Raw genomic sequence first — 26,194 nt, 5'->3', positions numbered from 1 at the left:
TATTTTCGCTGAGTATGGAGATGCAGATCATTAGAGACAAGACCCTGGACATCCTGATAGTCGACCCCTTCTACATGCGTGCCAAGCACTTGAGCAGCACCGGGGACCGCCAAGTTGCGAGTTCACACCTCGAAGGCGTCATTCTGGCAAACCCAGATAAGGATAACTTCCTTGTGGCTTACTTTCCCGAGTAAGTCATCCCTTAACCGCCCCATAACATATGATTTCTTAGATTTCGATCGTTCTTTTTTTCTAACATTCCGTGTTCTGTGCAGTGACACACATTGCACACTCATCCTCTTAAGCCCGAAATATTCCATGGCCACGTATTTTGACCCAAACCGTAACTCCAAGATAGACTACACAAATGTCAAGAAAGTTCTTGATGATGTTCTCCCCGGCTACACCAAAACTGGAGGCACCTTCACCAGGGCAGTTCGTAAGTACGGCAAGTACATGTTCTCACACAATACGAAGTTCTGCTGCGTCAAGCAGCCGCTTAGCGGTCAGAAGGATTCCTACTACGCCCTCCATCACATGCGGGCGATCGTAAGGGACCATCATCACCTTCTGCTACCAGATAATCTCAAAGATTGGGCCGCGAGCTTGTCGGCAATCCAGGACGAGACCTCACACAAGAATTCTTTCGCATCCAGTCGGAGTTTGCGGACATCATCCATCAAGATGTCCTTCATACCTCGGGGCAGTTCTTCCTCAGATATCAACCGTCCAATAGTGAGATAGACGGAATGCTACAAATGCAGGCTGACAACGACCGCGATTTCATGACCATCACGACAGACGGCGGCTTCATCCACGCTCCTGTCCAATGAATCGAGTCGAAAGTAGTGATGTGTAGTTCTGAAACATTGATTGGCTCATGTTGTAATTAAACTTTAATGAATTCGTATGTCTCTTTGGTTTGGACAGTCGTTCAGCTTAGATGTAATCGATGCTATTTATTAGTAGGACCATGAATCGTGCTATTAATGTCTTGCTTTTCTCTTCCGATCCTTTTGTTGCATACTTACATATTGCTTATGTATTGTCTGTTGTTTGGCTTGTGCATGGAGATGCCGTCGTATGTCGTGTACAAGGGTAAGGTTCCCGGAGTCTACGACGACTGGGAGGAGTGTCGGAGATAGGTTCACCATTTCAGCGGTAACAGTTACAAAGGGTACACCACTAGGGCGGAGGCCGAATCTAGATACGCCCGCTATCTAGCGGGAGAGAGGAGGGAGCGTTGGAGGAACCGGATGAAGACCAGTTTGATCGCGATGATGCTCATCGTAATGACCGCAGCTCTCTTCTATGTGATGGTAGTTTAGATGATCGATATTGACTTGTAATGTGAAGACAAACTCGATACTCGCGGTCTTGAGACTTGTAATGTTTTATCTTTGTTCGGTCTTTTGAATTCGGAGACTAATATGATGAATTTTATTCGGAGACTAATCTTCTATTGTATTCGATGAATCTGTTGTTGCTGTGTGCTGCTGTCTATATTCTGTCCAATAATATATTTTGTAACCTCTGCAAAAATCAGAAAAGTAAAAAAAACCTAATATTCATACTAATGGCGCATCACCTCAAGGTGCACCATTAGTATGCCAAAGGATACTAATGGCGCATCACTACAGAGTGCGCCATTAGTATGACAAAGCACATGGTTATGTATGGCCCCCCGGGAGGCACACTAATGGCGCATGGTGTTACATACTAATGGCGCACTGCGTGGTGCGCCATTAGTATACCAGATACTAATGGCGCACCGGTGGTGCGCCATTAGTAAAAAATACTAGTGGCGTGATACTAATGGCGCACCAGTAGTGCGCCATTAGTAGGCAAAACTGGTGCGCCATTAGTAGCCCTTTTCCTAGTAGTGCTAGGTGGACGGGCCGGAAGTAGGAGGTCACTCGGGGATCTTTTTGCAGACTGACATATAGGTCCCACAAGTCATAACGCCTAACTTCCCGGTCGAATAGAAGGCGTTGACTTAATGGACGACATGGGTTGGAACGTGCCTATAACGACACTTTGTAGAGTAGTCATTTCTTGATAGGGCTGGTTGGTAAGGGCATGTACAATGGTTGATAAGGTAGTCATATCTTAAGTCTGCCACGTATGAAAGTGGTAGTAGTTTCTTGGCATTATTAGTTGTTTATTGTAAGGAACAATGTACTACTAGCGACAAGAGGCGATTCTAGGTTGCGTTGTACTCCAACGAGTACTATTAGTGGTAGCGGGAGTGTATACCTCGTTTTGTGGGTTCGATCCCAACCGAACGCACGTCGGCCTTTTTTTTAAATAGTAACTTCGCCGCGAGCCAATATTGTACATGGGTAGTTTGAGTTTTGAAGTCAAACGGACGTGCGGCACCACAATCTGGGTGCACTGGATAGCCTAGCCACGTGAACGGGTTTTCATTCCCGTCATCTCGTGGCTCGCGTGCTCGCCCTAGCCGCACCTCGCTTGCAGCTTCCTCATCAGCTAGTAGCATATTTAAACTAGCGCCTCCCAATTAAGCCAGAGGAGCCAGAAAAGTATGGCGAGGCATTGGGAACTGCGCAATATGGTTCTGTACATAAAGTGCTCTACTACTACTCTGTAGCTTGTGGCGTTGCACGCATGGACTTCACTCCATTATCAGCTCTATAAAAGAAATTCCTCTTGACGTGTTTTTTCTTGAAACGGAGGAAAAAGCTTTGCCTCATCTCATTCATAAAGAAGGAACTACTAATAAAGTTTGATGAGATCCATTACACCACCACAAATGGAAGCAAAAAGCCTAGTCTCGCTGTATCAAATAACTCAAATGTTCTGCCCCCGCAGTAACCGTCGCTGATAAACAGGCCGCTAGTGTGTGCCTCAGAGGAGCGGCTGAGTAGGACAGCTACGCGCTTGAATAGAGCACCGAGAGTACCCACTACGCAGGTGTACTTTCCCTGCATTGATAGTAGAGCGATGGTTTTAGAGAACAGTAGTACCCTCCACTTCCAACTGTAGCTCCTTGGCCCTGAGATTCAAGAGTTCAAAACTGGTGTACTATACTAGAAGTACAGTACATCGCACTACTAGTTGAGAAAGTAGTACTAGTACTGCTACAGTACGAGTACGTACTCCTCCGTCCCATAATGTAAGACGTTTTTGACACTAGTTGGCATGTACAAAAAATAGCAAAAACATACCCAAAATTTCTTAATCCATGCCAAAAACTACTATCTAGTCCCAAAAATTTCTTACTAGTGCTATTATTTACAGTATAATGCAATCCCACAACGTCCCATAATACTAGTACTAGTAGTAAATAATAGCCTCACCCCTTCGCTAAGGAACGATCTATAGTTGGAAGGGATGAAGCCCTATGGTTACTACACTCTTATCTCCTCCTCGCCAGTTCCCCTCCCCCTGAAGAGAAGGCGGTTCGTCACTGCTCCCATGGACTAGCTAGGCGGTTCTCCTCCTCGTCGGGGCTGGGAGACCTTGGATGACGATTCTCTAGGAGAAATCGCACGCTGCTCCGACGTCCTCACCGCCGCAAGACTCGGTGCTTCCTGTACCAACTTTGTCAATACGGTGCTTAAACAGGCTTGGGAAAAGGCCATGCTTGTTGGTCTTCCATGCATCCTCGAGGAGAAGGTTCTTCTATGGGACAATCCTTCGAATAGTCCACCGCTCCCTGGCCATAGTTGCACGTTGACTCCGCTAGAGTTGCCGATGTTGAGAGGTAGTCGGACTTTGTCCGATGAGCAGGCCAGTCATGGAGTTTGATCATGTAGTACTTAGTTATTCCATTTCCATCCCATAATTTCTCCGCTGCCCACTGTCTTATATATATGTCTGGGTCGGTGCCAACGCAGATTGGCTTGCATACCTCCGACCGGATACCACCATCATTTTGCACAACATCCATAGCAGTGCGGCCGTTCCCGTAGACCCCTTCTCCACCATTGGGATCGGCCTTCCGGACTGGCTGGGCTTGAATATGTATGATGATGCCTACAGGAGATTGAAGAAGATAGCAATTGCGGACCCGCCAACAAAGCAACGCCGCTACAACGATTACTATCTCATCGCGGTGTTCGACATAAGGATTGCCATCAATGCAAGAGGAAGTAACGGTAGAGGCTGGCGCATGTTGGCGGCGGCAAATTTGTACCCCTACATGTTCGAAGATGCCGTGCGCCATCTAGGCTGCATCTTCGCGTTGACAAGCTAGGGGACTTGTTTCATCTGGTGGCCATCCTATGGTACGGGAGATTACAAACGGAATGCACAAACCATCATATGCATCCCTAACGGTGCTCCATTATTTTGCAGGGACCAGTCATCCCCCGATCAAAATAAGATCACCAATCCTGTATGTGCATTTGCATCCGCGATTCAGTCTAACCTGGAACCTTGTAGCTGACTTTGGCATATTGGGATCAACTATCTTAGCAGGCGTTACCCATGGTACCACTGATGTGCAACATGGTCACACAATCTACCACGATCGGACCATCACCATCTACCCAGGTATTCCATTTTTAACCCTCTCGCCTTATCTTTCATTGTTGTACTACTTACTAGTACTAGTAGGAGTACTTTTTACCTTGGAGGACGCATATAGCTAGCTAGGCCCTTGAAGACTTGAACCCACTAGCTGCCACCATTTTTATTTTTCCATGTCTTACTATCTCATCCATGTAGCCAAGACTGGCTATATATAATAAGCCAGTTATTTTACTTCCTCTATACTGGAGTAGTACTATTTGCTGCACAGTATCACTGACCGCCATATTTGAGCACAACATTATTATGCATGGACCTTGACTATGTATGTCACCATGTGTACAGATCTAAGATGCCGAGTGTAGCAGATGAACGGCACCGAGTTCGACCCCCGTGATGCTACGTGGGTGCCGAGGAACACTCTTGGACAGTACTCGTTTTTCATTGGGGACAGCTACCCCATTGTGAAGCGGATACCACCTTCCGTGCACGACACCGAAGGCCTGCCATTCATGAAGGATGGTTGTGTCTTCAGTGCGCACCACCGGATGAACGACATGCTGGGACACATGGGACACGCTATCCCTGATTTATGCCGCTTCATCTTGGATGAGTCTCCATCTTGTGGAACCGGACTAGAAAGCTGCTACAATGATTTCCGTTGCCCACCACTATGGATCGTGCCATCCATGAAGAACACATGGGACTGGAATCTGGAGGAGGACATGTAGCCCATCTACAACGTGTAAGTGGAGTACGGTAAATTGTGAACGGTAGCGCTGTGAATATATGTAGACTAGTCGTGCACAAATTTATCACATGAATTGGAGATGAACTTGTGTGGCATACTGGCATTTGTCCTTTAAGATTTATTACTAGTAAATGTGTTATGTGTACGTGCAACTTGTGTGGTTGTTGCACAGGCTCCACCATGCTCTTTGAGAAAAAAAGGTGGCACAACTTTGGATAAAGGAGACGTGGCGGCATCATACAGTAGCATCGTTCGCTATAGTTATAGTATACTCCTACTAGGACGACAACTCCTATAAACCCTTGCGCTTGGCTCTTTGCCTCTTCGGGAGGTTCAACAGTTCGTACTCGTGTGAACCTTGCACTTGGCTCTTCGCCTCTTCGAAAGGTCCAACGATGATGATACTACAGTACAATATGCTTCTGGCAATCTGACACCGACTAAACTGCTGCATGTCCACAGCGAGGGCGAGGGCGAGGGAGAGGGAGAGGGAGAGGGAGAGGGCGCTGTAGTCAAAACCCTTTCCTCGTCCTACGAGCCACCGCGCGCGTGGCCGAGGGAGGCGTAGTAAGCAAGCTTCTCCTCGTTCGGCGAGTTGACTGGACACATCAAAGTAGTACTAGTACTAGTCCATACTGCATCCTTTCCGATTAATATGGCTAAATTTGAAATGAGAAAAATACACTAGCGGTCAACGTATGTAACAATACGCTCTTTACGGTCACTATATATAGTTTTGCGGTGATTATACGATCACTAGCTCAGCGTAGAGCACCATATTGCACCCTACTGACCGGCCACATAGTCGACGTGGCACTTTGTTGACTGGTTAAATTGTCACCTAGTTTCTGGGTCCCACCTGTCAGTTGGCCGAGCAAAGAAATCAGTTAAACAAAATTTTACGCAGGGGCGACAGGAGTCCAACCCTTGCGTGCGAACCACCCTGGTTGTGTATGTGAGTGCATGCATGGGTACTCCCTCGGTCTTCTAACAAAGAGTGTACATCGGCTAAAAAAGAGTGCAGTACATCTACACTTCCAATGCATTTAGCCTTTAATCTAAATCAATATTGATTGACTAATTTACCAACTTGAGCTCTAGGTATAGGTTACATGTCTATCCTTAATTATAGCATGCAACAACCTTCATTTAATCTTCTTCTCTCAACGGTCACATGCACACATAAGTCTGCTACTTTTGGGCGTTAATTATGCCCTGGTCAATGTGTAAATCTCTAAATGTACAGTCTTTCATGGACGTAGGGAGTAGGTTGAGCACTTGAGCATGAGCGTGTGTGTTGCATCATGTGCTGTGTGCCGCATGGGTGCGTGAGTGTTGCGTGCGTCCATGTGTACGTGTAAGTGTTGCATGTTGCATGCATGCATGCATGCATGCATGAGGCTTTTACTCCCTCCCATTGACATGTTCATATTTCAAGCTTCCTATGTTCCCTCCATATGGTGATACTCCCTCTGTTCCCAAATACATAGTAAAAGCCTCCCTCTGTTCCCAAATACGGAGTATTTGTCTTTCTAGAGATTTTAACAAGTGACTACGTATGGAGCAAAATGAGTGAAGTGAGCGTAGAGGCATAGGGATACTATAGATAGGAAGTCTTCGCAATCCATTATTCCCCATCTCGGTCAGATAGAACTATTCAACTAGTCTTCGCAGTGAAGTGACAATAGACACTGCAGCAAATGGGACAATTAATTAATAAGCTGAACCAGCGTCTTGGTGTTACTAAATTAGCCTTACCCAGTACTGCCATCATGTTTGCCCGTAGAGCACGCTTCCGCAAATATGCCTACACACCTCTCTCCTCCATTAACTGACATATGGGCCCTCTTGAGGTAGACCCACATGTCATCGGTGTAACTATTTAGACTCCAAAAGATGGTATATCCTGGTAGTAGTACCAGTAGAATTTAGATTTAATGCACTTTCTTCCCCATCTTTCACTCTTCTTCCTCCTCTCTTCTTCTTCCTCCTCTCTTCCCCATCATCAGCCGCACACCATTTCCCCCGCTCACTGCTCGGTCGCCTGCGCCATCTTCCTTGGTAACTCATGCGTACCATATCCCCCCGCTCACTGCTCAGCCACATGAGGAGAAGCTTCTTCGCTCGCCTGTCCGAATCCACTTCCCCGCTGGCTCGCAGGCACTGAAAACCCCAATGGCAGAACCGACTGGCACTCAGCACCGTCCATCTGGCCGCATGCTTGGTGTCTTTGTACGGTCTACTCATCTGCAACTGGCCGGCTCTTTTCAAGACACCCTGCTTGCTGATGTCCGATCCTTGTAGGTGGCACAGACACTGACTTGACGATCCTATGGAGGTTTCCATGGTGCCCCTCGACATACTACCACTACCCGTCCACCTGTCCTTCATGCGCGGCCACTACTGGGCGGGCATGAAGGCCAACTAGATCGTCCTCATCCACCAATCTGGTAGTTCGTGGCGTCTCGTGGATAACTACACCCAGCGAGAGATCACCCTTCCATCGTTGGATACCACCGCCATTGAGCCTCGCTGCCCGCCGGACACTCCTGCCTACTACGCACGAGACGCGTCAAGCTTTTGGCTCGACCTATGTTTGCTGAAAGTTGTAATCTGCGAAGTGCCCACACCATCAGAGGACTACATGGATTACAAGCTCATTGCCTTGTTCAACATGGGATTAGTCTATCTGGAATCCAGTCGCCATACATGGTTATGGCTCATTGTCAATCCTGTAGAGGCAACATTTTTGTCTGATGCTATAGTGCATGATGGCATCGTTTACGCGGTCGACGCACAGATTGGCTGCCTATACTGGTGGAATCTATCATCGTGTAATTGTTCTCTCTCATCTCATCTTTACCTTATGAATACGACTGCATGTTCATTGTTACAAATTTAGAATAGATAGTATGTCTATAACCACATCATTGCTATATGTTCCTCTCATTTCCTAGATTTTTATGACCACACATGTTATTGTTAGAGTTGATATGAGAACAATTGGCATCTAATGATTGTTAGAATAGATATTATGAGCATAACCTCATGGTTGCTATATGTTACTCTCATTTCCAAGATTTTTATAACAACGCATGTTAAGTGCTATGGTAGAATATGAGTAGGCCATGTTGTTTTCTCATTGTTACATGATGTTTGAACCATGACATATTTCTAGAATATGAAAGCCATTGGCTTGTTTTTTTTTAACTTGGGGTATGATTATGACCACGGCATTGCAATTCTCTGTCTATGCTATGTGTCACTGTTATAATAATCTTAATTCCACACATACTCTGAACATGATTGTTTATTTTTGCCCTTTTGGTCTCCAATTTGAATTGTTTCAGCAGATGCAAATGCGCTGGCCTTCATGATTCCAGGACCTGGAATCATACCAGCCGATGGGTGGTGGTTTATCGCTCGTTCAGCTGACGGCGGTCATTTGATGCTCATTCGCACATACCAAATTGACCAACCCATTACATCAAACCACATGCAGTACAATGCCTGGGGCGTTCGTGACATTGATGGCTATGGCTGCTTCATGTTCGAGAAAGATCCCAACTCCGTTGGGCTAGGCATATTCAACTGGAGGCGGGTTTACAGCTTCGGCAAACACTCCATCTTCCTCGGGCTCAATTATCCGATCATCCAACCAATCATCGATCATATCATTGGCGATGATTACCGTGCTATGCAACTTCCATTCGCCAGGGGGGACTGTGTTTGCACATCATACCATGGGTTTCATGAATCACCATATCCAGAGATTCGTCCACACAACTTGTCACTAGATAATCTTCAGTGTGTGAAAGGCATCAAGCTTCCATGCGATGGATGGCTTTTACAAACCCGACATGCGGCAATGTGGTTCATACCAACAACAAATATGCACAACTTGATTCGTACTGATATCTAGACTAAGCCATGTATTCTGCTGCTGTAGCACGACCCTCTTTTGTTGGATATTATGTACTGTTGTTAGTTTGAAGCACTCCTCTGGTTTGAAGGATAGATAGCTTTCTGGGATCAAGTGCATCCTAACTCACCTGCATAGGATGTACTAATAATGATGATGGAGATGTTGTGTAGAAGCCATATATATACATACATATATATATATATATATATATATATATATATATATATGTATTCTGCTTCAAGTGCGTACTTGTTAGTTAAACCTATGGTTAAAATGTGACACTAAATATGACTAGTAAGTAGTATAGTAGCAATACTAGTATACGTCGGTCAAATTATTCATCATGCCCACACATTGAATTGACGTGACAATACACTGTGTGTGAGGTGACACAAGAATCCTAGCGGCGTGTTCAGGTATTCTGGACTTCAGATTTGGAGTACCACTTATCTGTCGAAATATTTCATCATTCACTTAAAATAGTCGATTGATCATACATTAAGTACCATATAACTGGAATTAACCGATGCAAGTCCAAGAAGGATTGGCCAGTGCTGCGGCTGGCGTCAAGTTCAATCCCACGGATCAGGAGCTGATCGGGCACCTTGAGGCCAGCGCGAGATCTCACCCTCTCATCGATTTGTTCATACCAACCATCGACAGCGAGCACGGCATATGCTACACCCATCCCAAGAAAGTTCCGGGTAAGACACCGATCGGCCGTCTACTTGCACAAACATATTCCTTTGTTTATAGCTCTATTTTTCTTTTTAGACGCAGACCTAGCTAGTGAAGAAAATACAATTTGACAGTTAATAAAAAGTGAAACAAGTGACTGCAACATGCCAAAGATGTTATGAAAATTCCAACTACGTACACTAAAACTTGTATTCTGTAGGTATCACACTGAGTGGCCTAAGCAAGCATTTCTTCCAGCACAATTCTAGGGCGTTCAAAAGGGGCACGTGGATTCGTCGCAAGATACAGTCGGAGTGCGGCATGCACATGATGTGGCACAAGACCGGCAATACCTTGCTGGTGATGGTCAACGGCCAGCAGACGGGCAGAAAAAAGGTTCTGGTGCTGCACGCCAACAAGAACTTCGACCAGCAGAGGACCAAGCGGGTGATGCACCAGTACCACCTCGGGGACCTGGAGCAAGAGAAGGAGCGGGAGCGGGTCCTCTACAAGATTTTCTACCAGATGAACACTAGGGCCAGGAGTAAAAAGATTATAAGTTAGTTTGGTATTGGTACTTGTACTACCCTGTCGTCTGCATGTTGGTATTGTTGTTAATGATCTTTCAGTATGAACTTGGTATTTGCTTCCAACCATCATGCCGAGGGTCGACGTGGATATAAAGCTGAATCATTTGTTTCGAAACGAATTTTCAGGCACCTGATTTTTTATTTGATGGGTAGCATAAGCACCTGCCATTTGAATTCCCAGTTCCCCAAATTTTTCGAAACAAGTGCATGCACTTATTATCACGGTGAAAAAACAATATCCCTGCTCCATCCCAGTTATCAGTCTGTACTTGCAGAATTCTCTCGTTTATTGAGCAGGTATATTGTTTTTTCAGGTCGAGCAAGTTTCAACTAGGGTGTAGACTACCTAGGTTTGGTTTTGTTTTTAACAGGCCCAGCCCATGACGACAACAGGGCACAAAGATCCAGCAGGTACTACTGGTCTCTGGCCTGCCAGTGTTAGTTATATTTTGTCTTACAACACCTGCAGGCAGTTTTTTTACAGAATCAAACACCCAGCCCAGTTCCATTTTCCTCTTGAAACGCATGTCCTACATCCGTTTTCTAATCTCTACCTATACTTCTACTAGTTCATATACACGTATCATTATATTGAAAATACATAAAATTCCCTTTTTTATATTTACATCCTTATTTTTGTTGTTGTTTTCCCTCCCAGCGCTGATTTTTTTACCACTGGTTTTCCCTTAAACCAACTCAACTGTCCCACATTGTATTTGCTTACAAAAACAAAACAATTTTTTTGGCAAATCAATAAGTTCTTAAATAAATGTTTATCATTTCGAGATTACAACAGTTCGGACTTCACCGAAATATGCAAAATAAGGTTGAACTTTTTGACCATGGTCCTGGGCAGAAAATGGGTTGTAATAAATTACTTAAAAATTAGTAAATGGGCTGCAAATTATAAAAGAAATAGCAAATGGGCTCTATGTTGTCTGCCACAGATTTGGAGGCTGACTTGTGGGCCTACTAAGTTCATGTGTACACAAGGTTTCTCAAAAGAAAAACTTAGTCAACGATCAACTCTACCAGCGTCAGACCGTTAGATGTCAATCTAACGACAATCGTGCTTCTTCAGTCTCTGATCTTCCTGCTCCAGCCGCCCAAACCAGCGTCGGTGGAACCGCCTACTCCTGCCTCCTGTGGCAGGCTGTGCTGCCGGGCAGGCCTCACGGCCCTACCATACTCGCATCCCTGGCATGTCTATCCCTCTACTCACCCACACCTCCTGTTATTTTCCAGCGACAGTAGCTGAACCAGTCAACGCTCGTACTCTCCACTGCGTGGGCAGCCACTTCCGTGTCTTCCCCGGCTCTGTGTCGTTCCCTTCGTAGGCCTTGCCGTCATCCACCGCCCTGGTGCTCTCGGCGCGGCGTGGTCAACATGCTCAACGAGCGACATCCATCGGAAGTGGACTGTACGTGGAGAGGGTGACAGCTGGGTCCATGGCCGCACACAAGGAAATGCCTCCTTATTACGCGCAAAATAATGATTCCTCCACCTGACATCTGGGACCCACCGGAAGGGCCTCTGTATTTTGTGAAAAAAATGTTCCCCCCGCTGATAGGTCGAACCCAGCAGCTATATCTTCGCACACAAGGAAGTGCCTCCTTATTGCGCACAAAAAAAAAGAATACCCCCTGCCAGCTGGGACCCGACTTGATGGCCTACTAAGTTGATGGGGACGGAGGGCTTTGTCAACTTATTTAATATGAACGATTCTAGCTCCAGTGACCTTAGATGTCCATCCAACGGCTGCAGTGCTTCTCCAACCTCTGGTTTTCTTGTTCCAGCCGCCCAAACCAGCGTCAGTCGTGCCGCGTCCTCCTGCCTCCCGTGGCCGGCTGTGATATCGCGGAGGCCTCACCCACACCCCCTATTATTTTGCAGCGATGGCAGCCTCACACGGTAGTCGAACTAGTGAACCCCCGTACTCCTCTCCACGTGGGCTTCCACTGTCGTGTCTTCCCCGGCTCCGTGTCGTCCCCTTCCTAGGCCTCGTCGTCATCCACTGCCCTGGAGCTGTCGGCGCAGCGTGGTCAACGTGGTTAAGGAACGACTTCCATTAGAATAGTATTGTACGTGGAGAGGCTGACAACTGGGTCCACGACAGCCGCAAGGAAGTGCCTCCTTATTACGTGGGAAATAATGATTCCTCCACCTAACAGCAGGGACCCACCGGACAGGCCACCGTATTTCAAAAAAAACGTTTCCCCCTGACTGCTGGGACCTACCAGCTACATCTTCGCACGCAAGGAAATGCGTCCATATTACGGGGGAAAATGATTTGCCCCCTGACTGCTAGGACCCACCAGCTACATCTTTGCATGCAAGGAAGTGCCTGACAGTCGGGACTCACCTGGTCGAAGCGTACGTAGCGTTGTCATTCTGGTCGCGAACGTGTACGTACATACTGGTCGATGTAGAGGCACGCACGTGTTGTAGTAGAGGCGCACACGTAGCATGTACACGTACATACAGCGGCCAGGGTGCAAGAAAGAAAATACGGCCATGTACATACATACGGGCGGGGTCTCGAACACCTACTCGCGCATACGTATGGCCAAGGCTCGTGTACATGGCTGGGTCGGAATGAAGAAATTGCGCCATCGTCGTGTTCATGGGAGCCAACCGGCTGGGTCGGAACGAAATGCGTCGTTGTGTTCATCGGGAGGGCTTGGATGGAACATCCGATGGAAACGAGGCCTGGCGTACCGCACAATAGAGGAAACGGCCTTGTGTTAGACCGGCCACGATCGAAACGGGATCCTATTCATCGGGAGGGGTCTGGCGTACCGCAAAACGGAGAAAACGAACTTTTGTTGGACCTCCTGCGGTCGAAACATGGTCCTGTTGATCGGGAGGGGTGTGGTGTACCGCAAAACGGAGGAAACAGACTTGTGTTGGAGCGTTACGGTTGAAACGGGGGTCCTGTTCATCGGGAGGGGTGTGGCGTACCGCAAAACGGGACTCCACGGGATACTGTTCATCTCCACCGTCTACCTCCTCCAGCCTCCACGGGCTACTGTTCATCCACCGTCGACCTCCTCCAACCTCCACCCGCGACTGTTGATCCACGGGCCCCTGTTCATCCAACCTCCACCACGCGCTACTACACCGGCTACTGTTCAACCAGCCCTCTCCACGGCCCCCTGCTCAACCACCGCTCCACGGGCTACTGTTCATCCAGCCCTCCACCGGCTATTGTTCAACCAGCCCTCCACTAGCTACTGTTCAACCTTCCCTCCACGGGGTCATGTTCATCCATCCCTCCATGGGGTCCTGTTCATCCACGCCCAACTAGCTCGATCGATCGGGGTCCTATTCATCCAGCGGCAACACCATGGGGTCCTGTTCATCCAACCCCCACCAGCAATTGTTCATCCAACCCCCCCAGCAAGGATCAGTGTTCATCTAGAGGCAGCATCGATTGGCTTCAGTTAGCAGCAGTAGCGAAGGAGTCGCTCGATCTTTCGGGTTCAGTAACGTGTAGCCTGCAGTGCAATCGCTCGGGTTCAGTTAGGCGACGCCTCGCTCGGGTTCAGTTAGAGCCCAACGCCTTGCACCCATGTGCGTATGGTACGAGAGAAACGTGCATCGCTCGGCCCCCGACCACCCCCAGTAACCGGGAACTCCCCGATATTTTCCTCGCCCTCGCTTCTACTACGGTTTTTTCCGTCATGGACGGCCCAAAGAATGTCATGCAGCTGCGTCTCCGGCCCGCCCAGGACAAAAAGCCCATTTTCTGTCATGATTTTTTGTCATAGAAGTAGGAGCCCACCACATCTATGATGTTACCGGGTTTTGTCACAATTATCGTCATAGAAGTGTCATAAGTATGACAGAAAAAATTGGTTCGGCCCAAAATGTCACGGATGTGTCTTTTTTTGTAGTGAATGATTTTATAGTGCAACATATTAATACTGATTTGCTGAATCTTTTTATGAAAGACCAATTTTCTGGTACTCCTAATGAGGATGTCGTGTCCCATCTTAATACCTTTGTGAAATTATGCGATATGCAAAAGAAAAAGGATGTGGACAATGATGTGGTCAAGATGATATTATTTCCGTTTTCTTTGTGTGATTCTGCAAAAAATTGGTTCTCTTTTTGCCTCGCAATAGTATCGATTCTTGGAATAAGTGCAAAGATGCTTTTATCACTAAGTATTTTCCTCCCATAAAAATTATTTCCCTTAGAACTTAGATCATGAATTTCAAGCAACTTGATCATGAGCATGTTGCACAATCTTGGGAAAGGATGAAAATGATGCTAAGGAATTACCCAACTCATGGGTTAAATCTTTGGATGATCATACAAAAAATTTATGCGGGGTTGAATTTTGTTTCTTGTAATCTGTTAGATTCCGCTGCGGGTGGTACTTTTATGGAAATTACCTTGGGTGAAGCCACCAAATTGCTTGATAATATCATGGCAAATTATTCAAAATGGCATACCGAAAGGGCTCCTACTAGTAAAAAAGTTAATTCGGTTGAAGAAATTTCTTCTTTGAGTGAAAAAGTTGAAGCTCTTACGAAATTGGTTGCTAGTAAAAGTGCTCCTATTGATTTTAATGATATGCCCTTGTCTACTTTGATTGAGCAAGATAGTGATGCCATATATGTGAATTTTATTTCTTGGTAATTTTAATCCTAGGCCTTTCCTAGTAATTCCTCTAATAATTATGGTAATTCCTATGGAAATAAATCTTGCAATAATAATAGGAATACCTCTGGTCTTGAGAGCAATATTAAAGAATTTATCAACACACAAAAGGTTTTCAACACTTCCATAGAAGAAAAGTTGAATAAGATTGATGATTTGTCTAGAAGTGTTGATTGAATTGCTCATGATGTGGAAAATCTCAAGATGAAAATTTTTGTGCCTAAAGTAGATGAATCAATTAAAGCTCTTTATGTTTATATGGATGAAAGTAAGAAAATAACCGCTATGCTTAGAGCTAAAAGAGAATTTTTAGAAAAAGTGTTTTCTAGTGATTTCTTTTGCAAAAGTGATGAAGATCTTAAAATGAATTGTGTTTCTTATATTGATTCCTTGTTTAGTAAAATTAAGATTGATGAAAAAGGGATTGTAGAAGAGTCAACTTTAGGTATAAGGCGTTCCAATATTTCGGAGGCTGAAAATCTTGTTGAGAAAATTGATAAAAGTGGGTTTGAAGTGGTCAAAACTTTAACTAGTGATGTGCCCACTCTTTTGGATTACAAAGACTTTAATTATGATAGTTGCTCTATAATTGATTGCATTTCTTTGTTGCAATCCATGATAAATTCACCCCATGCTTATGAACAAAATAAAGCTTTTACTAAACATATTATTGATGCCATGATGAAAGCTTTTAAAGAAAAATTGGAATTAGAAGTTTCAATTCCTAGAAAATTGCATGATGAATGGGAAGCTACTATCAAAGTCAAGATTAAAAATTATGAGTGTTTTGCTTTGTGTGACTTGGGTGCTAGTGTTTCTACAATTCCGAAATCTTTATGTGATATGCTTGGTCTTACCGATATTGAGGAATGCTCTTTAAATTTGCACTTAGCGGATTCTAGTATTAAAAAGCCTATGGGAAGAATTAATGATGTTCTTATTCTTGCAAGTACAAATTATGTGCCCATAGATTTTATTGTTCTTGATATTGATTGCAATCCGTCTTGTCCAATTATTCTTGGTAGACTATTTTTACGCACTATCGGTGCAGTGATTGATATGAAAGAAGGCAATATTAAGTTCCAATTTCCTTTGAGGAAGGGTATGGAACACTTTCCCAGAACAAGAATTATGCCACCATATGAATCAATCTTGAGGGCATTTTATCGATCTAGAACCAAAGATGACAACACTTAGATCCTTGCTTTATGCCTAGCTAAGGGCGTAAAACTATAGCGCTTGTTGGGAGGCAACCCAATGAATATATTTTTTCTTTTTGCTTTCTGTTCTTGAGTGTTAGTACAATTATCCTACTGTTATGATTGTGTTTTTGTGTTTTAATTAGTGTTTGTGCCAAGTAAAGCCTTTAGGATCTTCTGGGGTGATAGTTATTTGATCTGGCTGAAAAAGACTGAAACTTTGTGCTCACAAAAATAATTATCATAAATCACATAAATGAGCTTTTGCCCTGATTATTTTTGAAGAAGATTAATATACAATAATTCTGGTCATCCTAATTTGGTGGAATTGTTGTAGATACAGAAGTATTTGAAAGTTCCAGATTACTTCATATTGTTCTATTTTGACAGATTCTGTTTTCTTTGTGTTGTGTGCTTATTTTGATGGCTCTATGGTTTTCTTTGATGTGTTTTTGCCATAGAAAAGTTGGAATACAGTAGATATAATACAAAAACAAAATAAGAATTGGTTTTACACAGCACTTATACTAGTGGTTTGCTTTCTTTTACTAATGGATCTCACAAGGGTTTTATTGAGTTTTGTGTGATTGAAGTTTTCAAGTTTTGGCTTATCTTACGATAGATGAAAGCGGGATAGAAGAGCCTAAGCTTAGGGATGCCCCAGCATCCCAAGCTATTATCCAAGAATGAGCAACCAACTAAGCTTGGGAATGCCCCCGAGTGGCATCCCCTCTTTCTTCTAGTGACCATCGGTATTTTACTCAAGACTATATTTTTATTCGTCACATGATATGTGTTCTGCTTGGAGCGTCATGTATGATATGTGTCTTTTGCTTGTTTTATTTTGTGTTTTAAGTCATCAATCCTTGTTGGACACACCTATTTGAGAGAGCCAAAATTATGCCATGACTTGTTAGAATTGCTCTCTATGCTTCACTTAAATTTTTATGAGCAATGGACTTGCTCTAGTGCTTCACTTATATCTTTTTGAGCACGGTGTGCTTTGTATTTTTGAAGAAATGCTATCGCTTCACTTAGATTTGTTTGAGAGTTAGTAAAACTTTGAATAAATTCTCTCTTACTTCACTTAAATTATTTTGAGAGAAAGAAAATATGTTATGCTCATGATCTCTTGTTTGAGCTTATGAAAAGCAACACATGAAAATTAGTCCCAAAGTGATAGATATCCAAGAAAGATAAAGAAAAAAATATGTCATGAAGATCATTGGAAAAAATAAACTTGATTCTTAGTAATAGTTTTGAGATATGATGATGTGGTATGCGAGTTATATTGATGAGTAATTGTGCTCTAGTAAGAATATTGATGTTAAGGTTTGTGATTCCCTATGCATGCACGAAAGTCAATAATCATGCAATGAAAATTATATACTACTTGTGGTGCATTATTCGGTGTTAATTATGCTTAATGCTTGCTTATGAGATTATGCATTTCTTGGTTGGTCGCTTCTCAATCTTTTTGCTAGCCTTCATTTTGCACCAAGTATGACCTCTACTTGTGCATCCAAAATCCTTTAAACCAGTTTTGCCACATGAGTCTACTATATCTACCTATATGCGGTATTATTTTGCCGTTCTAAGCAAATTTTCAAGTGCCATCTCTAATTTTCAAAATGAACTTCTCTTTTGTGTGTTTGTTTCGCTCGCGGAACGGTAACGGGTAGCTAATATTTTCCATGCTAGATGTGTTATTCTCACGATGAGTGTTTATTCGCTTGTCATTGCACGAGAGTAAGGCAAAGGTTTTAGCGATGCCCAGTCCCGAAATGCAAAAATGAATTTACTTTATATTGTCAAATAATAAATTCCTTGGAAAGTGTTGGTATGGAGGGCACCCGTGGATATGGCTAGCCATGGAAAGTGAAAGTTATGGTGGAAAAAGGAATTAACTTTATTTTATGTTTGGGAACCGCCTATGATATATCTATCATGGAAAGTGTTGGGATGCTCCAAGTCGTTTTCGTTGGTGGGATGGATTCACCTCCCAAAATGTTTTTATCTCTAATTTTTCGCTTTGAGCTCTGTCACCTCTACAAATCACTACTTCCCTCCGCGAAGGGCCTTTCTTTTACTTTATGCATTTTTTTTTGAAATTCAGTCTCCATCCTCTCTTATAAAAGCACCAACTAGGGGACAATATGATCGTACTTAAGAATTGGGTGTAGCTAATATTCGAGTGTGTTTCATGAATGGATCAATGTTTTAGCATTGATATTTTGAAAGACATGTTTGCTTGTTGATATGCTTGAGTATCTAAATTATTATGTCAAAATTAGACTATTGCTTTGAATCACATAAAAGTACAAATGTCCATGCTATAAAGAAAATAGTATGATATGACAGAGAAAGGCGTTTTGGAGGCCGAGCTCCATGGAGGCCTTTATTTTTAAAAAATTCAAATTCAAACTTTTATGGTTCAAAAAATTCTGAAAAAAATATGTGTGTATGTAAGGATGTAACTCACATGTGTGTAAAAATTCATGATGAAATACCTTGAGTTGCGACCTGTACAAAAAAGACAAATCCATGGCCTGGGAGGATGAATAGTATCATGTGTTAAACAGCCCCATATTTGTCTTTTTTGCACAACCCTCATTTCAATGTATTTTGAACTGAAAATTTACACACATGTGTATTATGCCTTCATGTATATCTGTGATTTTTTCAGAATTTTTTGAAATGTAAAAATACGAATTTCAATGAAATTTCAAATCTGAATCTGGAGGCCTCACTGGAGCCCGAGCTCCAAAAGGGATTTCCGGATATGACATGATAAACACCACTCCACATCAAAAATTCTGTTTTTTCACTTACCTACTCGAGGACGAGCAGGAGTTAAGCTTGGGGATGCTGATACGTCTCCAATGTATCTGTAATTTTTTATTATTCCATGTTGTTTTATTATCAATCTTGGATGTTTTATAATCATTATATAGTCATTTATATAATTTTTTGGTACTAACCTATTGACATAGTGCCAAGTGCCAGTTGCTATTTTCTGCATGTTTTTTACATCGCAGGAAATCAATATCAGACGGAGTCCAAATGACACGCCAATTTACAATGATTTTTTATGGAAAATAAGGAAGACGATGGGCCCTGGTTGCACCTGGTGGGAGTACCGAGGAGGGGACAACCCACCAGGGGGTTGTGCCCACCTCGGGTGCCCCCTGGACTGACTCTTTGCTCTATAAATACCCCAATATTCCAGAAACCCTAGGGGAGTCGACGAAATTTTCATCCAGCCGCCGCAGAGTCCAGAACCACGAGATCCAATCTACACACCATCACGGAGGGGTTCACCACTTCCATTGGTACCTCTCCAATGATGGGTGAGTAGTTCTTTGTAGACCTTCTGGTCCGTAGTTAGTAGCTAGATGGCTTCCTCACTTTCTCTTGATTATCAATACAATGGTCTCTTGGAGATCCATATAATGTAAGTCTTTTGGCGGTGTGTTTGTTGGGATGAACTTCGAGCTTATGATCAGTTATATCTTTTTATATCCATGAAAGTTATTTGAGTTCTTTGATCTCTTATAGCCTCGTATTTCTTCTCCGATATTTGGGTTTTGTTTGGCCAACTTGATCTATTTATCTTGCCATGGGAAGAGGTGCCCGGTAGTGGGTTTGATCTTACGGTGCTTGATCACAGTGACAAAAAGGGAACTGACACGTATGTATCGTTTCTACTAAGGATAAAAAGATGGGATCCATATCTGCCACAATAGATAAACAGATCTTGTCTACATCATGTCATCGTTCCTATTGCATTCTCCATTTTCCATGAACTTAATACACTAGATGCATGCTGGATAGCGGTCGATGTGTGGAGTAATAGTAGTAGATGCAGGCAGAAGTCGGTCTACTAATCTTGGATGTGATGCCTATGTAATGATCATTGCCTGGATATCGTGATGATTATTTGAAGTTCTATCAATTGCCCACCCACCGTTTGCTATTTTTCTCGAGAGAAGCCACTAGTGAAACCTACGGCCCCCGGGTCTTCTTTCTCATATATTTGCCTTGCAATCTACTTTTTCCTTGCGTTTATTTTCAGATCTATTAAACCAAAAATACAAAAATACCTTGCTGCAATTTATTTGTCTAGCAATCTATTTATCCCATCTACAAATTTACCTCACGTCCTTTGCCTATCTTGAGGCGTCGTACCCGGGAAAGGGATTGACAACCTCTTTACCACGTCGGGTTGCAAGGTGTTGTTCTTTGTGTGCAGGGGCTGTTTACATTGTGTTGCTTGGTTTTCCTACTGGTTCGATAACCTTGATTTCATATCTGAGGGAAATACCTACCACCGCTGTGCTGCATCATCCCTTCCTCTTTGGGGAAATACCGATGTAGCTTCAAGCGACATCATGACTCCAGCCCCAAGTCCAGCTAGCATTTTAGAGCCGTCGAAGTACATGATCCAGTTGGAGTATGAACCGTAGACGAAGTCGGCCATCACCTGAGATTTAATAGCTCGGCGTGGCTTGTATGTTATTTTGAACGGTAAGAGCTCAATGACCCATTTAGCTATGCGGCTGGTGGCGTCCCTGTTATTGATAATGTCGTTAGGTGGTACTTCGAATGCCACCATGATCGAACACTCTTGAGAATAGTATCGGAGTTTTCGGGATGCCATAAAGACCATGTAAGCTATCTTTTGGTAGTGAGGGCATTGAGATTTGCATGGTGTGAGGACCTTCGATACGTAGTAGATTGGCTTTTGGATGGAGACTTTATGTCCCTCTTCCCCTCGCTCGACGACGAGTATAGCGCTTACTACCTGGTGAGTTGCGGAGATATAAAGCAACATAGGCTCGCCAACACTTGGGGCAGCTAGGATTGGGTTGCCTGCTAGTAAGGTTTTTATTTCTTCCAATCCGGTTGTGGCCACTTCCGTCTATTCAAAGTTGTCAGTGCGCCTAAGCAGTCTGTAAAGTGGTAATGCTTTTTCGCCTAATCTGGAGATAAATGGCTCAAAGCCACCACACACCCTGCTAGCCTTTGCACCTGCTTTAGGTCTGTTGGTGTAGCCAATTTCGACAAGGCTCGGATCTTAGCTGGATTTTCTTCAATTCCTCTATGGGAAACAATGAACCCTAGTAGCTTTCCGGCTGGGACACCGAAGACACATTTTTCTGAATTGAGGCGTATACCGTATATTTGGAGGTTGTCAAAGGTGAGGCGAAGATCATCCACTAATGATTCAACGTGTTTGATTTTGATGACCACGTCGTCATATGCTTCAACTGTATTTCCGATTTGTTTTTCCAAGCATGTTTGGATCATGCGTTGGTAAGTGGCACCAACATTTTTAAGCCCAAAAGGCATAATGTTGAAACAGGAAGGCCCATACGGGGTGATGAACGCCATTGCGGCCTGGTCGAACTCCTTCATTTTATATCTGATGGTATCCGGAGTAAGCGTCGAGGAAACACAATGAGTCATGTCCCGCCGTTGCATCAATGATCTGGTCAATGCGGGGCAACAGGAAAGGATCCTTAGGACTAGCCTTATTGAGGTCTTTGAAATTGACACAAAGGTGCCAGGATTTGTCCTTCTTCGGCACCATGACCAAGTTGGCTAGCCAATCCAGGTATATGATTTCTCTGATGAACCCGGCCTCGAGCAATTTGGCTAGCTCCTCTCCCATAGCTTGTCATTTGGGTTCGGAACGCAATGTTTGCTTGACTGGTTTGAACCCTTTGATTATGTTGAGGCTATGTTCGGCCAGTCTGCGTGGGATCCCGGGCATCTATGAAGGGTGCCAGGCGAACATATCCCAATTTTCGAGCAGGAACACGTGTAAAGCAGCATCTACCACCGGATCCAACTGTGCTTCGATGGACGTTGTTTTATTGGGGTCCGTCAGGTGCACTTGAAATTTAACTATTTCATATGCTGGCTTGAAAGAGGTGGATTTAGGTCTCTTATCGAGAATCACATCATCCTTGTCCACTGTGGATTGTACGGTGGTTAGTTCTTCGGCCGCTAAGGCTTCAGATAATGCCTCAAGGGCCAAGGATGCGGTTTTGTTTTTGGCACGGAGTGCTTTATCCGGGTCACTCGAAATTGTGATTAGTCCATTGGGCCCTGGCATTTTAAGCTTCATGTACCCGTGATGGGGTATAGCTTGGAAGTGTGAGAAAGCGTCCCGCCCGAGAATGGCATGATATCCGCTGGTGAAGGGAACCACGTGGAAGAGCAACTCTTCGGACCTGTAATTTTCAGGCGTGCCGAATACTACATCCAATTTAATTCTCCCAGAGCATCGTGCTTCTCGACTGGGGATGATGCCTCGAAAGGTGGTGCTACTTTGCTCGATGCGTGTTCTATCAACCTGCATTTTTTCGAGCGTGTCCTCGTAGATGAGGTTAAGCCCACTGCCGCCTTCCATGAGCACTTTGGTGAGTCAAAAGCCGTCAACAATGGGGTTTAGCACTAGACCAGCGTGTGCTCGGACTGATCGGCCCTTTGGTTTGTCATTGGCGGCGAAGGTTATCGCCGTGTCATTCTATGGGCTCATTGCGGTTACTTAGTGGACTTCGGCGAGGTCGCGAAGTGACCTTTTACGCCGATTATTTGAAGAGAAAGTATCGAAGACCGTGAGGACATTAAAACCGTCCTCCTTTGGAGAATGTTTTTTTGGAGTGGCGGTGGTGAGGATGGCCTCCCCACTCTTGGCTACCTGTCAGAGTACCCAACATGCTCGGAGGCTGTGAGTTGAGTCTGTGCTTGGAGTCACATGTATCGGACAGGGCTTGTCGAGGAGTTCGTCAAGAACGGACCTGTATCCCGTAAAGGTTTTGCTATTTGCCGACGGACTTATGGTCGGATGCCTCGTAAGGGTGTATCCGTTTTGCCTGGGCAGTACACTGCTTAAAGGCAGCAGGTTCCAGTTGGGTTTTTTGGGCCTTCCATGTGCTTTCCATCGCACAGTACTTCCGTACTACATGTGATAGTTCCGTGAAACTCTGTATGCGATGGAGATCGAGGGAATTCCGGATTCCCTTATCGGTACAATTGCAATGAAACACCGAGACTGCATTATCATCGCAACAATCTTTAATCTTGTTCTTGACAAGTAGGAACCTGGCCCAAAAGTGATGGACCGTTTCCTGAAGTTGCTGTCGTACATACATCACGTCATATATGTCTGGAGGGCCTGAATTACTTGGAGAGTATTGATTGTGGTGGGTGTGTGGGCTAAAACTTGAGTCCCGACCCAATTTTGTGTCCGGAGCTTGCAAAATCTCCGAGGTCACCAGTTCGGGTCCGGGAAGATCCAAGTGCTCCCCGGACCCTATGTCCGACTCTGAGTTCGGGGGATGTGGAGTCCCATCCAAAGGAAAGGGTACCCAGCTTCAGGGGTTCAGTGACCCGAACATATCTGGTTTTTAATTTAGGGGAAGAAGTGTTATCGGCTCGTTCCTCGACGAGTGCTACCAGGTGAGTGATCAGCGGGAGATTGATTTCCCTCTGGTCAGGTTTAAGCCCAATCCGATCATAGTCCATTGAAACACCCAGGGCGGTGATGCAATCTAGCAGCTCGTTTAAGGACGAGATGTCCGCCCGATCCATCTTTTCAGAGTATTCGAGACCAATGTGGGGGTGGTGTTTGGCGATCGTGGGGGACGTTGTCGGCTTAATGGCCATGCAGGCACCCACAGTGAAATCGCCAAGCTAGAGGATCTGTCCGGAAGTTAGGCTCCTTCTAGAAGTGATGTCGTTGTTGATGACAAGGCGAGCCATAGAACGCCTTTCGTGACTACACAGTAGAGCTCTCAATGAAAGAACCAACGTCGGTGTTAAAACCGGCAGATCTTGGGTAGGGGGGCCCAAGCTGTGAGTCTAAGGATTAATGGTAGCAAGGGACAATGGGGACACGATGTTTACCCAGGTTCGGGCCCTCTTAAAGGAGGTAAAACCCTACGTCCTGCTTGATTGTATTCAATGAGTATAGGGGTTACGAGAGTTGATCTACCTCGAGATCATAATGGCTAAACCCTAGCTGTCTAGCCTATGATTATCCTGATAGCCACTACGGACTAAACCCTCCAGTTTATATACACACCGGAGGGAGCCTAGGGTTGTACATAGTCGGTTTATAGAAGAAGGAAACAGTATATCCGGGCACCAAACTTGCCGTCCATGCACATAGGAGTCCTACCCAGACACGGGGGATAGTCTTCTGCTTTATCTTCACAGCCCGTCAGTCCGGCCCATATCAAATAGACCGGACACCTGAGGACCCCCGAATCCAGGACTCCCTCACCTTCTAAGTTGCATCGACCATCAAGATGTCATTTCTAAAGTTATATCATAGATGGTTCGTTTTGTAGGTGAATGCATTTAGAGAGCACAAAGCTCTAGCCCTAACACTAAATGATACAAAATCAACACTTAAGAAGCTCAACTAGATGGCTCATGATGTTGTTGGCCTCATAGTTTCTGCTCTCTGTCTTCTAACTCTCGACATAGCGATGTCACATTTCTTCATCTTCCTCAGTTCACAACTTCTTGTGGCAAATTTTGTGTTCGGGAACACAATGAAGACGATTTTTGAGGCAATTGTTTTCTTATTCATGATGCATCCTTTCGATGTAGGTGATCGTTGTGAAATTGAAGAAGTTTGGGTAATTTTTGGTGCTCCTTACTTATTTAATGGGATATCACCTTGCGTTCATCAACCGACATTGTAAGCAATTGAATTTTTGGTTTTTGTACAAGAAATGAATATCATGACAACAATGTTTCTTCGTTATGATAACCTAAAGATCTATTACCCAAACAGTGTGATAACCCACAAGTATAGGGGATCGCAACAGTCTTCAAGGGTAGTATTTCACCAAAATTTATTGTTTCGACACAACGGGAGTCAAAGAATATTTATTAGCCTTAGCACTTGAGTGTTTTGATAGTAACAATAACTATAGCATAGTAGTTTATAGTTTTGATAGTAACAGTAACAGTAGCAATAGGAATAGTAAAGTAGCAGTTTGTGATGATTGTAATAGCAGCAATAATGGAAGTAATTTAGCAAATACCAATATGAGGAAAACACATGCATTGGATCGGTGATGGATATTTGTGTTGGATGATATTTATCATGTAACAGTCACAACCTAAAGCAATACACAATAGGTTCAATTAATCAATGTAATGTTGGCATGTATTCCGTATATAAAGCATACGTGCTTATAATAAGAACTTGCATGACATCTTTTGTCCTACCCTCCCGTGGCAGCGGGGTCCAGAAACAAACTAAGGGATATTAAGGCCTCCTGTTAATAGAAATCCGGAACAAAGTGCATATAACTTGGAGAGTGTCCCAACTATTGTCACTACGGGGTCTACGGATCAGAACAATAACAAGTGCATATAACTTGCGAATATGATCAAGAACTCAAATATATTCATGAAAATATAGAGGGTTCAGATATGAAATCATGGCACTCGGGCCCTAGTGATAAGCATTAAGCATAGCAAAGTCATAGCAAGATCAATCTCAAAACATAGTGCATACTAGAGATCAAGCCCTAACAAATCGACTCGATTACATGACAAATCCCATCCAACTCCATCACCGTCCATCAAGCCTACAAAGGAATTACTAACTCCCGGTGGTGAGCATCATGGAATTGTTGATGGAGAAGGGTTGATGATGATGACGGCGACGAATTCCACCCTCAGGAGACCCGAACGGACTCCAGATCAGCCCTTCCGATGAAGAACAGGAGATGGCGGTGGCTCCATATCGTAAAACATGATGCTTCTTTCTCTTTAATTTTTTTGTCCCCGAGACGATACTTATGGAGTTGGAATTAGGGCTAACGGAGGCATGTGGGACCCACGAGCTCACAAGGCG

Source organism: Triticum dicoccoides, chromosome 4B (assembly GCF_002162155.2).
Source record: "Triticum dicoccoides isolate Atlit2015 ecotype Zavitan chromosome 4B, WEW_v2.0, whole genome shotgun sequence".
Taxonomy (NCBI): domain Eukaryota; kingdom Viridiplantae; phylum Streptophyta; class Magnoliopsida; order Poales; family Poaceae; genus Triticum; species Triticum dicoccoides.
Note: the sequence above shows the minus strand (reverse complement) of the source record.